Genomic DNA, 12,995 nt, shown 5'->3' with positions numbered 1-12,995 from the left:
CCCTGAGCGTCACAGGGTGTGGCCCAAAAACCAAAAAAAAAAAAAAAAAAAAGAAAAAGAAATGTGCATCCTTGGATCAAGGCTAAGCAGTTGCACTTTTTTCTTGATTACTAGCCTGAGATCAAAATGGCTCTTTTGATTCCAAAAACTGACTCTCTTCACCACAATTGCTGGTTCCTGTTTGTTTATATATAAACATATATATTATATAAATATATTTTATCTATTAATATATAATATTATATGATATAAATATATATAAAATAAAAATATATATTGCAAGCAGGATTGTAGTTGGATTTCAGTCATAAACAGACCTCCCTTCACTAGTGCAACATTCCCACCACCAATGTCCACCTCCCCTCCCCCCAACCCTTGCCTGTATTCACGGAAAGCATTCCATTCTACTTCTCTCACTCATTAAGATTGTCATGATAGTTGTTAGTGTAGTTATTTCCCTAACTGCACTCACCACTCCACTTTTTGTGGTGGGCTTCATATTGTGAGCCTGTCCTTCCTGCCCTCCTCTCTGTTTCAAAATGTATTCTGGGCCTGAGGCCCTACTAGTGTTGCCAGAGAAATGGTGCCGGGTGGACAAAAGGATGTCCTCAAGCAAAGCGCTATCTAGGCCTCACTGCCATTTCTGGTCTGTACCTAGTCACCTTCTCACAATCATGTCACCACTGCCACAAAGGCCAGATCACATCCCCACCTTGATTAGCTCTACTCCCTCATCACTTCAGCTGTACCCCCTATTGTTCACACTTGATCTTGGTCATGCAGATTGACCTGCTCTGTATTCCACAGCTCCATGGCCCTCTTCAGGACCAAGTCAGGGTGTGACTGACTTCAACACCACTGCCATATTTTACTCCATTAATCTCCCTGAGAACTTGCTTTCCAGTTTGATGATGGCTACTGTTTGATCTTCAGGATTAGTTTGCAAGTCTAGGGTCTTCACACTCGAGAGCTAAGGGAGATGAGCTTCTCTTGGCATTTTCAGGCTCCCTGTTTTGCTGCTACAATCTTTCTGCCATTTTTCTCCTATAGAAGTATCTTTTTAATTTTTGACCTAATATTTGTTTATGATTTCAAATGGACTTCAAATACAACTACTATAATGTGTATAATCTTGCATCTGTATTTAACACATTATATTAATAACTGAAAGTCTAATACTTTTACAATTTAACCTTTGCAAATAGATATTAACATCATCACTACCTTTTTTAACCACTCATTAATTTGGTTTCATTTCTTTATGTTGCATATATGGATCATATCATTATATTTGTCTTTGTATGACATTTCATTTGATCTGATACCCTTTGTATCTAGCCAGGTTGTTGCAAATGGAAAGATTCCATTTTTTTATTTATGTATCCTCTTTATCCAACTGTTGTCTTGAGTATGTTTCCAGTTGTTGGCTATTGCTAAGAAATAAGTCATGGACAATTATCAGATTAAGTGTTTTTCTAAGCTTTGGCTAATCATAAAGTCAGATAACAGGACAATATGAGATTCCTATTTTAAATGTTAAAGGAACTTTTTATTGCTTTCTGTAGTGATGGAACCAGTTTTCTTCTCCACCAGCAGTTCTCTCTACCTCCTTTCCAATACTTGTTTCTGTCATTGGGTTCTTAATTATTTTCATACATGTGAGTTTATATTCCACTGTATCCCATTGTTGTTTTGTTTCATATTTTCCTAATATAAAGAAATATTGAACATGTTTACATGTGCTAGTTAACTTTTTGTATGTATTTTTTTGAGAAATGTCTATTCAGATGCTCAATAATTTTTAAAATTAGTACATTGTTTATTCTTTTATTTCTTTTTAATTCTGATGTATACTTTTAATTATGACAACCTGTTGAATATATAATTTGCAAATATGTTCTATGGGATGCCTTTTCATTTCGATGACAGTTTCTTTCACAATGTAGAAGCTTCAATGTGATGTTCTCTTATTTGTTTATTTTTGTTTCTGCTTCCATTGTTTTTGGAGTCCAAACCCAGACATTTCTAAAATCATACATCCTGATGATACTCAAGGGACTGTGTAGTAAAAGGTATCAAACCAGGACCTCTAACATGAGAAACATGTTGCTATCCTTTGGAGCTAATTTTATGGTCCCAAAAAAGGTACATTATAAGACTATACACATTAATAATTCTAAAACACATAAGGGATTTATTTTGTGTAGATAGTCAGATATGGGATAAATCCTACACATTTAGCTCCTGGGTTAGAGTACTGGTTTGTGACACTGAGGAAATAATACATCTTACCATCTATCAATTTCTTTTCCTTTAAAGTGAGGATAATAATATTTTCTAATTTCTGGGATTATTTTTTATTGTTTATTTTTGTTTTGTTTTTGGATCACACCCAGCAGTGCTCAGGGATGTTATACTCCTGGCTCTTCTCTCAGAAATCGCTCCTGGCAGGCTCAGTTATGGGATGCCGGGATTCAAACCGCCAACCTACTGCATGCAGGGCAAACACACTACCTTCATGCTATTTCTTTGGCCCTAATTTTTGGGGTTATTCTGAGAACTCAAGTACACTACTACAGCAGGTGATAGGCACATGCGAGTTGGTATTAGAATTCTGCACAGGCACAAAGAATATCTAATAGCTGGTATCTATCTCATCACAGCACTGAGCACGACATTCAGTATCAACAGGAACTACAATGGCACTTTGCTAAAACTAGAGCAACCTCTAGACTTATTGTTTTGAAGAATGAAGGAAGACAGGCTCTCTAGCTTCACACTATACTGGCAGTAAGGAGTTCAAGGGACTAGAAAGCAAAAAAGAACAAAGCGTGCTCTCTGATCCCCTCTAAGTGGTGATTAGTGACTCATATTAAATTTAGATTAAACCAACATTGTTTCCTGGTTGGGCTTTTTATTTCTTAAAATACTACACTAAACACCATTTCTTTACATTGTTAAATATACATGTATCTAAATAACAAGAGTTATCTATTTAAGCATGAGTTCATTTTTATTTTAATAACTAGTAAATGGCTAACATAAGTTAATTTGCCATATTGAAACATTATGCCTAAACCTTACATTCTAATCTCACAGACAAATAGCAGTACTATGCTGATAGTAACCAATAGAATTATATGTATTGAAGTTCATAGAAAATACCTTACCAAGCCACAAACTTGAAGTATTTACTGAAATGGCTTGTCATGTATTTAAATCTATTCCAAATTATTAAAGTTGTAGTTGTTTATATTGAGGAAGTTATGATGTAAGTTTCTTCAGCAGCAAAAGATAAATTTATTCATTATTTTATATTCATGGTATTTTGTTAATATGTAATTTAAAAAGAAATTATATATGTATCATTCATTTGATTCTCAAAATTATTTTAAACTAATGTTTTAAGATTGGTATTATTTTTTCTTTTCAGAAGTAGAAAATGAAGTTCAAAGAAACCAACAAGGCAATTGTCCAAATTTACATTTATAGGTAGGCAAGATTTTAGGATTTGAATACAATTTTTCTTCTATTTTTTCCAAAACTTCTCTTCACTTTATCAGGTTACCAATAAACTAAAATTTTGTTCTGATTTGACAATGTGGATACAAACAGATTTATAGCATAAACCCTTAATTACAGGTTATAAATTTGGCAAATTCAATTTCATTTTAAAATACTGTCAACAAAGTTTAATTTATTGAGAGATAATATATCTCATATTATTTATTTATTTTGTAGTAAAATAATTACAATTATACTAGTATAGACATGTAAGCCTTATTAAACAATACAACACAAAATATGTCATATATGAAAAGTATTTGTATTTTCCTCACAATTTGGTTGTAAATCCAAAATATATTCTAAGAACTGAATACAATTAATTTTTATTTTTTACTCTATTTTTAGAGTAATAATGAAACATTTAGTTTTCTGTTATAGATTCATTTGTTATTGTTTGTGAGTTAAAGTTGGTCACCTATTTGGTAAGGACAAGGGAAGCTTGACCTCATGAGTAATTGTAATTCTAAATTCTACCTATTCCACTAATGCAGAATCATGGATCATATTAACTATACCTACTTCACCATTATTTTATTGTACAATGATGCTTAAAATTGAGATACTCAAACTTTACTGATAGAAAGGAATATATATATATATATATATATATATATTAAGAATTCACAAGTGGATTAACTTATAAAAAAGTTTACTAGGAGCTCAATGGTAGAATATATGCATTACACAGTTTCTTTGCCATCATTTAACAAAAATTGATACATTTTTTTAGTATATGGGGGTCAAAGGGACTTTACACATACAAGACAAGTTTATACTATTGAATCACCTTTCTAGTACAAAGGAATTTTAAAATATTTTTAGAGAAATTTGAGGTTTACAGAAAACTAAGAGGAAAGTACATCCCTCATGCACCCTTCTAATATTGCCTCCTGCATTATCATCTCTCATCAGACTAGCTCATTGGATACTATATTTTATGGCATATTCTTTAGAGATTCATGAACTTTGTTTTCACAACAAAAGTGGGAAGTGACATTATATGGAGCTATGTTTAAATTGTACTGTAAATTGCACCTGAAAATCCTTTATTACTAAATGATACTGGTACAAAGTCAGAATGCACAGACTACTTATAAGTATATGTTCAAATTAAATATTCTAAATCACACACATCATTTTCAATGATCGTTTAGTGATTTTGCTCTGTAAAAAGTTCTACAACAAGCTATACACAAAGGGGATCTGTTACACTAGAAGTCCAGTGGGCAAGAGAGGTGGTATGTGATGTATGCTGGGAACAGGGGTGGAGGAAGACAACACTGGTGGTGGGAATTACCCTAATTCATTGTCACTATGTACCTTAAATATAATGTGAAAGACTTGTAACTCACATTGGTCACAATAAAAGTTATTTAAAAAAAAAAGTTAGCACAATAGCTATTGATTTGCTTGTTACTGTTAAAGAATTTTAACACAAAATTTTACTACTGTTAGGAAGTGAGGAAGTAGACTTAGAAATTTAATCATCTGGGGCCGGAGAGATAGCATGGAGGTAAAGCGTTTTGCCTTTCATGCAGGAGGTCATCGGTTCGAATCCCGGCGTCCTATATGGTCCCCCGTGCCTTCCAGGAGCAATTTCTGAGCCTGGAGCCAGGAATAACCCCTGAGCACTGCCTGGTGTGACCCAAAAACCAAAAAAAAAAAAAAAAAAAAGAAATTTAATCATCTGTGTTCAAAGATTCTGGAACATTATCACTTTCTTAAGTGTTGCACTTTCCTCAATGACATTCACATAAGATCTCTCTCTCTCTCTCTCTCTCTCTCTCTCTCTCTCTCTCTCTCTCTCTCTCTCTCTCTCTCTCTCTCTCTCTCTTTGTTTTCGGACTACACCCATTTGACAATCAGGGGCATTTGACGATCAGGGGTTACTCCAGGCTAAGAGCTCAGAAATTGCCCCTGGCTTGGGGGGACCATATGGGACGCTGGGGGATCTAACCGCGGTCGAGATCTTTCCTTGGCTAGCGCTTGCAAGGCAGACACCTTACCTCTAGTGCCACCTCACCGGTCCCCACGTAAGATATCTTTATTTTGAAATCTGTCACAGTTTGTCATCTCCAGATTCACTTAGTATATTGAAAATTCTCATCTTTGTTGAAGCTTCAGATGACTGTTTCATATGGTATTAGGTCTCTACTCTTAATTACCTATGTGACTACCAGTCCCAAAGAAATACATTTAAGATTTCCAGTTGCTTTCAATTGACAATCACTGCCTATCATTCACTCATTATAGGAAAAAAGATGATCTTTGAAGGTTTTGTTTTGAATATATACATCCATTGACTGCATATCAGTGACAATGACTACTTGTTTGGTCTTAACTTCAGGAAGAAGTTGCTTCATTACAGTCCCAATGTGATCTTGGTATTATCTTTTTTGTTTGTTTGTTTGTTTGTTTGTTTTTAGGTCATACCTGGCAGCGCTCAGGGATTGCTCCTGGATCTCTGCTCAGAAATCGCTCCTGGCAGGCTCGGGGGACCATATGGGATGACGGGATTCGAATCACCGTCCTTCTGCATGCAATGCAAACACCTTATCTCCATGCTATCTTTCTGGCCCCATCTTTTTTTGGCGGGAGGGGGCACACCCATTGACACTCAGGGGTTACTCGTGACTTTGCTCTCAGAAATCTATACTGGCTTGGGTATACCATGCTATCAGAAATCACTCCTGGCTTGAGGAAACCATATGGGACACTGGGGATCTAACTACAGTCGTCCTAGGCTAGAGCTTGCCAGGTAGACGCTTTACCTCTAGTGCCACCGCTCAGGCCTCAGATCTTGGTATTATCTAATAGAGGAGAGCCATCTTTTTATAAGAATATCATTGGCACTGTACTGTACTGTTTAACTAATACAAACTATGTGCTACACAATTAAAAATATCATATGACTTAAGGCAGCTTCACTTGCCTACCAGCTACCAAGCTTTATTGTGTTGAGACTTGACTCTAAATAAACCATGCAAGCCAGCTTTTGGAAATATACTGTTAATATATGTAAATATACAAATATGCTAGTTTGCTGAGAATTCTAAGCTTGAAGTTCTAGAAGCATTAGAAGACAGCTACACATCCATGTAACTGCTAATCAATATATTGGGGCTCTGTTTATCATGCAAAAAGAATGACTCATTGTGATGGTTACTTGGTGATAGGTTGTAAACTTTTAATTTTGGTATTGAACAAATAAGGTGAGGTTATTATGATGTAAAATACAGTAAATTTGTTGAACCAACATTGACTCATCCTTATCTGAATTCATAGTTTGGGTTTACACTAGAGTTGTATACTGTCTAGATCCCGATAAATTCCTAATGACTTGTATTCATCATTAGAGATCATACAAAGCAGTGCTCTACCTTCCATTCTTTCTTACCTCCAAAGTTTTATTTCTTATGGTCTTCATATTTTTTCTTTTTCTCGAAGGTCACATAGTTATAATCATATAATATGTCACCTTTTCAAGCTTGAATTTTTTAATTTAATGACATGCATTGTATTTTCTCCATGTCATTTTCTATTTCACAGCTCATTACATTTCAGCACTGAATAATATTCCATTGGTTCATATGCCACACAAATGGAAGAATAATTTATCTTGGTTGCTTTCAAGAATTGGTAATTATAAATAAATATCTTATAAGTATCTATGTGTAAGATTTTGTTTATTGGTAGGCATAGAATGCACAAATACTTATGAGTATGATTGCTGTATCACATGGTAAAAGAATGTTTAATTTTTTAAGCAATGACAAACTTTTCTAGTGTTGTTATACCACTGCATTCTCACCATCAGTAAAGGAGAATTCTGTGTTTTTGGAATTCCATTGGCCCTAGCAATGTTCTGGAATTTGACCATTCTAAAAGTATGTAGTGCTATTTCTGTTAATATGAGTTTTCCTTGATTATATATATATTATTTTTCATGTGTTCATATTTCATATTATTCTCATATGCAAATAAATCTTATTTAATATTCAAGGGGGCTAAGAAAATGTTTTTTAAGATCATTTAAGATCTATTTCTAATAGAGTTGAATTATTTTTTTACTGCTCCTTTACCAAAATCAGCTGATTAAATTTATGTCTATTTCTGGGCTCTGGATCAATCTTTAAGAAACATGTAAACATATATTTACATTTAAGTGGGTATTTTTAGAATTGTTTTCAAATAACTTATTTCAACTTGCATAAAAACTGAAACTGAAATCTTAACATTAGTGCTGCAGAAACAAATATTTGCTGAAAATACATTTATATTGTCCACATTGTTAACTTCAACCTCCTATTTACTCCCTATTTGATCTAATTGGGTTCTTCTTCCTGAGATGTTCTTTGATAAGGTCACTATATCTTCCTTTTGCAGGAATTCAGTTAAGTAAATGATCAAGGCTTTGACTATAGCCTTTTCCCTATGTATAGCATAAAGAAAAATTATTCACCAGAGTTAAGAATGTATGAATTCTGGGGCCGGAGGGATAGCATGGAGGTAAGGAGTTTTCCTTGCATGCAGAAAGACGGAGGTCCCCTGAGCCTGCCAGGAGCGATTTCTGAGCAGAGATCCAGTAGCAACCCCTGAGCACTGCCAGGTGTAACCAAAAACAAAAAACAGCAGCAACAACAAAAGAATGTATGCATTCTAATTTTTTTAAATTTATTTCCACTCTCCAAATTTACTGTGTATATTTTTGTTTGTTTGTTTTTGTTTTGAGGCAACACCCTGTAGTGCTCAAATGTACTCCTGGCTTAGGAGACCATAGGGGGAATTCTAGAATTTGACCTGGTTCAACTGTATGCAAGGCAAATTTCCCTACCCACCATATTATGAGTATGGTCCCTAAAAAATGCATTTGAAATTAGATTTCTCTAAAGTTTAATTGGAATTTTTCTCAAAGATGCTATGAACTCAGCCAAATATTTTTTCAGTATTCAAACTTTTCAGATATACTCAATTGAGCAGATGCATTTTGTTTTCTGTGAAACCTCTCCTGCTGTCCTGCATCCAATTCATCCAATATGAAGTAGGTGATTTCTGGTAATTATTATAATTAAGATCCTGAAAATGTCCTTTAATTTTACTGCATTTTAATCATTTAAAATTCTATATCTTCTCCTTTTTTTATTGATTGCTTTTTTGGGGGAGGGGGTCACAGGTTACTCCTGACTCTGGGCTCAGAAATCGCTCCTGGCAGGGTAGGGAGCCCCTATGGGATGCCAGGGATCTAACACAGGCCTCTCCTGAGTCAGCTGCATGCAAAGCAAATGCCTTACCACTGTGCTACCATTCAGGTCCCCAAATTCTATATCTCCTTATTTCCTCATTTATTAAAAAATATTTTCTAGTTCTTCCTAAGTGCCAAAAAAGAAACATTTTGTTCTTATGGTATATCTCCCATGCATTGAATTGTATAGTACATAATACATGCCCATCAAATATTTAATGGTCATTGCTATTTTATTTTTATAAGTAATTTATGAAAGCACCATGGACACAACATATTTCATGATTAAATTTCAGTTAATAAAATGTACATGAAATTAACCATTGCACATTTCTTGCCACCAATGTCTTCAGTTTCCCAATTTCTCTCCAATTCCTTCCCTCCACCAATTTTCCTCCTTTTTAGTGGCTTCTTTCCTATTTTCTAAATTTTGTGTCATGTCCTCTGCAAAATGTGAGTGTTTAAATTCTTAATTTCCTCCCTGGATATCTCTTTATTTCCTAGTTGTTATGGCTAGTACTTCTTGTACTATGCTGAATATGGTGAAAGGGGTCAGACTTATAGGAAAGGCACTTAGTTCTTACCCTTTGAGTATAATGCTTATCATCAGCTTGTGATAAATGGCTTTGAGTATATTGAAGAAGGATCCTTCAATTCCCATTTTGTTGAGTGTCTTTAGTATGAATGGGTATTGGAACTTATCAAGTACTTTTTCTGTATCTATTAATATTATCATATGATTTTATATTTACTTTTGTTGATAGTGTACCATATTGAATTCTTGTTTATTGCATCTCTGCTTAAACACCAAATCCAAAGCCAACTACAACAGAATCACTGCCCAATCTACAACAAGCTAGACACAGAAGGGACCACTTATACTAGCAGCCCGGGGGTCAAAGGAAGGGCGATATGGAATGCATGCTGGGAACAGGGGTGGAGGGAGGACAACATTGGTGGTGGGAATGCTCCTCATTCAATATCACTATGCACCTAAAATACTATTGTGAATGATTTGTAATCCACTTTGGTCAAAATAAAAAGTATTATAAAAAAAGAAAAAGAATTCTACTTGTTCATGCTGCTTGATTTTTAGTTCATTTCAATTTCTTAAACTAGACCATTAAATTATCTACACAGGTCCTTAGTTTCTTCCTGATGAATGCTTGTACAGCTGTAACCTTTTGCTGTGTCCCACAAATTCTCATAATTCTTGTCTTCTTTCTCATTTGTTTTCAGGAATCTTTTGACCCTCTGATTGTCCACTAGTGAGTGTTTAATTTCAGCTGTTGGTAATTCTGAGGCCTAAACTAAATAAGGTAATAATAATATCACTCATATAAAACAATAAGAAGCAATACATTGGAAAAAATAGAAAGTTATTACTTAAATATAGTCATTCAAAGTGTAATTGTCAGAAGGGAAGGAGAAAAGGATCAATAGTGATGGAAGGATTTTGGAACATTGATAATTGGTCACAGTTCAGTTGGAATAGGCATAAAAGTATGCCCTTAAAATGCAATCTTAATGAGTGAGAGAAGTAGAATGCCTGTCTAGAATACAGGCAGGGTTGGGAAAGGAGGGAAGAACTTACTGGTATGTTCCTCCCGGGGTCATCCAATTTATTTAACTTTGTCATCGCTGCCAATGTAAATTAGTATAACTGCAATGTGTTCATAATGCAGGGAACTGAATTAACCTTCCCTTAAAATGTCTCATATTTGAATCCTAAAGTTTAGAGATTAAGTTATGAATGACCAGAACCACACTGCCATAGTGTGAAAAGAAAATTTGTTTTAAGGAATGGGAAATACTGAGTGACTATTTCTAGCATGGATGGCTCAAACAACTTCTGTTTACCAAAATGTTACCACTGTTATCAGGAAATAGAGACAAACTTTGGCTCCCTGGTTCAGCCATAAGTAGACTACTGTTCCTCTCAGGCTGAAAACTTCAGTTACCTGGCTCCTGTCCCCTTGTAAATGTTGGGGGGCAATTGGCTCCAGGGGCATATAAAGTTGGGGCTTTATATGTAATGAAGTTTTAGAGGCCACCACCACCCTACCTGATTGATACTACTGAATGCTTGCCGCTGAATTGCTGGAGAAATTGTGAGCCAAACTTCCGGATTCTGTTTCCTTTCCATGGTGGACTCCTTGTCTGGTCCCATTCTTGGCCTTCTCTCTCCCTTTCTCAGCCTAGGGGGCTGACTGTAAGGCCACTGGCGTCCTTGCTTGCCTTTCTCTCAATTAAACCCTGTTTCTAACCCTCTCTTGTTGGACTTTTTTTTTTTTTTTTTTTTTGGTTTTTTGGGCCACACCCAGTAACGCTCAGGGGTTACTCCTGGCTATGTGCTCAGAAGTTGCTCCTGGCTTGGGGGACCATATGGGACACCGGGGGATCGAACCGCGGTCCGTCCAAGGCTAGCGCAGGCAAGGCAGGCACCTTACCTTTAGCGCCACCGCCCGGCCCCTCTTGTTGGACTTTTGATTGACCCTGAAACCTTATTTTTAAAATATTCTAATAACATCTAAATTACTGCTTAAAATACTCTGAAATGCCAGTTAAATTTAAAGATTACTGTAAATATAATCTAAACTTTAACTTTGGTAGTATTGACAAGTTAATGATTAAGTGCATATCCATGAAATATAGCAGAAGTTAGACCAAATAAATATTGAAAGATAAGATCAATTAGGATTAAATTAAACATATTAAATATAATAAATTTAAATGATAATTCAATAAAAATGCATATATCAAATACAAGATAATAAATCTGATAAGCAACATCTTTCTAAAAACTAGTACAATCTTAAACAATATTTAGATGCCCTTTCTAAGAAATTTCATGAGCTGATAGAGTTCTAGAAATGCACATCATTGAAAAATATAAATAGAAGTTCGCCTGACAGTATAAGTATAAAGATTTTATGCATTGCTTGTGTACTGTTAGGATTACACCAGTGATACCTGACACAAGAAATCATGCTTTGCTAAGTTTCAAACTCAGGTCCTTGAGCATGCAAGGCCTGTGCTCTTGCACCTGAATTATCTCACTTTCCCTAACAAACATGATTTCTATAATAAAAATGAAAAAAATATGCATGGGCTGATAATATAATAACTAAATTCTCTTTACTAACAAACATTTTAGTTTAAATTTTATTTGTTAATTTTATGCTTTCATATGGTCCATGCTACCACTTTTCCCCTAATATTTTGTAATATTGCTCCACTGCCAATTACAGACCAACTACATCATCAAAAATATTGAATATAGGTATATTAAAATTAAATTTCTTTAGCTGTCTTGGACATTAACATTTTATCACTTCCTACAACTACTTTTGACTTGATACTTAACAGCCAGATTTATATCTCAGGAAAATAATGTCTACAAGAACAGATTATTTTTTATGTTCCATTCCTCCTCCAACCAAATAATTAAAAGAATTGTGTTAACTTCAAAAGACCCAGAAAAGTTAATGTTTTGTGGAATGTAGTAATCTTTCCCCATAGAAACAACTTTGTATCTATAATTCTATCCAATATAGCACAGAACATGGTAATTTTAGCAAATTTCTGATTCTAAAATACATTTTAGCTCAGTTGGAATAATAGTTTCTCACTCATCTTGATCATTTTTTGTTTTACCTATTTCAATTAAAATATAAAAGAAAAAATTCCCACATGTAAAGCATGTATGGAATAAAAAGAAATTGTTCTTCACTGAACCAAAAAAATAAGAGACTTTAACAGTCAATGGAAATTTTAAAAGTATTTTATTTTAAAATAAATTTTAAATTTTAAATACATTTTAATGGTTAAAGAGGAGCTAATCAAACAGAAGCTCAATGAGTCATAATACGTGAAGATAGCAGATAATTTAGTTAACTGAAGTAAAGTGTAAATTAAAAACCATTGGCAAACACAACCATCCTAATCTTACACAATCCTAAAATTCCCACTTTTCTCTATGTGTGCTACTTCTCTATGAAAGAAGACAGGATTTTTACATGTAGGAGTATCTAAGCAAAGATACTGATCACAAAGAGGGAATTGATTTATAACGTAGGAGACAAATGGAACCTATAAGAATGACATCTTCCTGGGGCCAGAGAGATAGCAGAGTGGTAGGTCATTTGCCTTGCATGCGACCAACCCAGGACCCAGGACAGGCCTG

The sequence above is a fragment of the Suncus etruscus genome, chromosome 19 (genome assembly GCF_024139225.1).
Source record: "Suncus etruscus isolate mSunEtr1 chromosome 19, mSunEtr1.pri.cur, whole genome shotgun sequence".
NCBI lineage: Eukaryota > Metazoa > Chordata > Mammalia > Eulipotyphla > Soricidae > Suncus > Suncus etruscus.
Note: the sequence above shows the minus strand (reverse complement) of the source record.